The 3,881-nt window shown below is 36.3% G+C and overlaps 1 non-coding gene across 1 annotated transcript; it reads right to left on the bottom strand.

The window, feature by feature from the left end:
* Nucleotides 1-253: 253 nt before the first annotated feature.
* On the bottom strand, nucleotides 254-314 carry MIR155 (microRNA mir-155). The gene has a single exon (NR_049305.1). It is a non-coding gene; the product is annotated as a microRNA mir-155 (primary transcript).
* Between the last annotated feature and the right edge of the window lie 3,567 nt (nucleotides 315-3,881).

Genomic DNA, 3,881 nt, shown 5'->3' with positions numbered 1-3,881 from the left:
CTAAAGATAAAAACAAAAGATGTGGGCTTGAAGGTTCACATAAAAATGTTTGCATTCAGAATGCTGCTGATAAATCTGAATGATCTTACTCTCTTAAAACTTAAGGTGGAACATCTCGGTGACCAGATTATGATTCACAAAAATAATAAAGTCCGAAGTCTTAAGTTTATCCAGCAGGGTGACTCATGCTTCTTTGTCATCCTCCCACGGCAGCAATATGTTCCAGTGAATGCTAGTAACAGGCATCATACCCTGTTAATGCTAACATGTAGGAGTCAGTCGGAGGTAAAAACCCCTATCACGATTAGCATTAACAGCATACAGCCTACAGCAAGCCTCCAGCATTCAGAGGATGAGGCATAAAGAATTTAAACCACAGATTTCCCCTTGCTGGTCTGCGGCACCTGCAAGAGAGAGAGAAATGGTTGTGTGTGTGTGTGTGTAGTTATAATGCTGGAGTAAGGGAATATAAATCTGGGAGCAAAAACAGACTTTATTTTCCTTTTAAGGGAGAGGGTTAGCTCATGAAATCCTAGGAAGTAATTTGTTGAAAAAGGTAGAGAAACCAGGTGATAAAAAGACATTTTTACCTTTACGTATATTTGAAAGTAAACTTATGTTTCAAATTCTGGATTATTTATACATACGTAGCCTGTTCTTTTTTTTTAATTTAAAAAAATTTTTTAGAAATTTTATTTATTCATGAGAGACACAGAAAGAGAGGCAGAGACATAGGCAGAGAGAAAAGCAGGCTCCATGCAGGGAGCCTGATGTGGGGATCGATCCCGGACTCCAGGATCACGCCCTGGGCCAAAGGTGTCTCTAAACCACTGAGCCACCCAGCAGTCCCTAGCCTGTTCTTTTAAAACAAAAAACCAAAACAACTCTTCGAAGTCACCAAATGCTAAAATGTAAAGAGGCGATCATGAGTTTGGGCATTACTGTCTTTTTTGATTTAAGTTTTTACCTGGGAACCAGATAATTTAAGTAAAGGGCCCAAATATTCAAAAGAGTATTTTATGATTTGTGAAAACTAAACCTGAATCCACCTGGTTTATAAAGGTTGAATTTGGGCTAGATTTTTATTCAGTAGTAAACAGTTGAGGCTTTACCTTTCTTTCTTTCTTCCTTTCTGAGAGATAGGGTACACGCAATGGGGGTCTCTCCTACAAATGAATCCATCATAACATGGCTCCATCTGCTCTTTGGAGAGTCCTGTGGGGAAAGCACCCCCCAGTGGCTTTGGTTTTGGTCTACGTAAAGGAAGTAGGACTTAAAAGGTGCTGTTTCTCGAACTTCTTGTCTTCAGCAAGGAGTGGACTAAAAAAAAAAAAAAAAAAAAAAAAAGATGAATTTGCTACTTCCTGTTTGAGTCTGATTTTACTCTCTCAGATAAAGTGACATTTCTCCCACATGCTTCTGGTTGCAGTGTTACTATAGCAGAGCCTAGAAGTTACAGTATCATTCAAGTATGTGGTCTCCTCAGTGCAAGAGGGGAATCACCTTCTCTTTTATTTAATCATGAAACCAGCTAGATGTAAAACTGTGATTAAGTTCAAAAGAAATTATAAAGTTAAAAATTCCCCAATGAACGTATTTTGACAGGGCTGAATATTGTGGTTTGGAAATTTCCAAACCAAGGAAATATATCATTCTTACTGATAGTAATTTTTTTTTCTTACCTTTGGTGTTTTTTTGAGATGAATTAACTTAAAGCCGAAGAGCTTTGAATTAAATGATGTCAGTTGAGGATTTTAATACCTTTTACAGATTCTTCAGTCCGTAAAGATCATAAAAATAACTACCCCCCCCCATCCACAGTGCCTTAGATACAGTAAATACTCCACATATATTAATATCCTTATGCTGGTTCCTCTCCAACCAATATAATTCAACCCTTTCTTAAAGAGCTATGTCTAATTTGTGTTGAAGGTAAATTGTTTGCATACTATTCTACCCAGGAGAAATTTTTCTCCTATTCTTTCAAGATGACATCTGAGCACAGGTATTTAAAACAAATGCGTTTAGTATGATAACTGGATTTTTTTCTTTCATCTTTTGTCACAAATTGCCTGATTAGAGTGCTCAGAAAAGTGGCAAGTGTTTTTCACAATGTGCTATGCTGTCTTAAACATTCTAACAGCTTTCTTTTTATTGGCTCAAACTCTATAAAGGTATGCTGAAATGAAAAGCATCGTGCATCTTTTGATCTCAGTGCTCAAAAAGAAAACCGCGGTACTATGTACCAAGACAGACTTCTCAGGCATGAAGAATTCCTAAGGCTGCGCAGAATGAGCAATTTGTCTGATGCTACTACACAATCTTAAGTCTCATTTAAGACAACATAACGAGAGATAGAAAACATTAGCCCTGGTAAACAGAAGAAAGGAGAAAATATCCTGGAATAGCTTTTTAAAAAGTAAATTGAGTAGACTTTTAGACATGAGATTGGCCAGAGGGCTCATTACTGTTGAAGCTGTGCTCACTTTCAGTATTTTTGACTAGGCTTGTTAACCAAATTAGCCAACAACAGAACTGCTGTGTGTCTGAGTGGAAACTAGTGATCACAGGAAACAAAGCCTGGTCTAATATAGCCAAGACATTGGGCAGAAAATGCTGTCACGAGGCAATGAGGAATGAATATAGTTACTCCACTGGTAGAGTGGCAGGGTAAGAACTGGACACAATTCTAGACCTAGCAATCAACAGCCATGGCTGCTAATAAGCATTTGATAAAACTGTGACAAGCATAATTTACAATGTATAGCAATATAAATTTATCTGGATCATACAATATAAATTAGAGTGGGAGTCTTGACAGTGGTGGTTCTGAAGACCTATTTCAGACCCCCCTCACTCCACATACTTTATTAGGCCCACATCCATTGTCAAGATAAGCTTTACTACTGCACAATTCTATTCAATTGCTGAAGATAGGTTCCAAGTTAAATCTGAGACTTCAAAGAAACTATCCATTCTCACCTTGGATAAAAATCTACCACGATGAAACCTTAGATATATACTAGATAAAAATACTAGATATCTTTCATCATATGGCAGGCCTACTTTTCCTCTGGTAGTAAGAACTGAAGGGAGCGCTCTGGGAAATTTTTCCTCAAAGTAAGCTTTTCTAAATGATGATTTTTTTTTTTTTTTTTTTTTGAGGAGGGCCATATGATTTCAATATATACTTTTTTTTTTTTTTAAAGTAAACTGCACCAAACGTGGGGCTCAAACTCATAATACCGAGATCAAGAGTTGCATACTCTCCCAACTGAGCCAGCCAGGCACCTCAATCCTTTTATTTTTACCTTACCGATTTGCTAGGAAAGATGGTATCAGCTATATATTCAGAACAGAAGTTTGTCACTAAGGACTTCTTTTCATAATGAATCTTAAGTCATATCCTTCCACAATCTTATATGTCTCTATATTTTACCATTTTTCTTATTCTCAGCACCCACTACTTAATATTTGCATATCTAAAGAACTGCATGCCATAGTTTTCTTTTAAAAAAGAGTCACAGTGGTTGAATTTCATAACCAAGCCATCATGAGTTTATGCATCCTGAAATATGCAAGTACTTGGAAACTATTAATTTGTTGTTACAAAGTAAATGTACACTAATTTCTACTGAAAGGCATGATCCTAGATTGATATAGCAGTACAAATTCTAGTCCAAAGCCATTTCAATGGGTGAAAAGTAATTATGCTTTTGAAAATTAAAATGGTTAAATTCAGATAATTTAAGTGTTTCCCACATTTACTTAATTTTCTTATATACTAGTCAAAACATAATCATTAAAATGGAACTCAATGTTGAGCACTATTTGGATCCAATCACTAAAAGCAACTAGTGTATAATTGCCTAAGAAAGCAT

The sequence above is a fragment of the Canis lupus genome, chromosome 31 (genome assembly GCF_011100685.1).
Source record: "Canis lupus familiaris isolate Mischka breed German Shepherd chromosome 31, alternate assembly UU_Cfam_GSD_1.0, whole genome shotgun sequence".
In the NCBI taxonomy this organism is placed as follows: Eukaryota; Metazoa; Chordata; class Mammalia; order Carnivora; family Canidae; genus Canis; species Canis lupus.
This window is presented reverse-complemented; position numbering and strand designations above follow the sequence as displayed.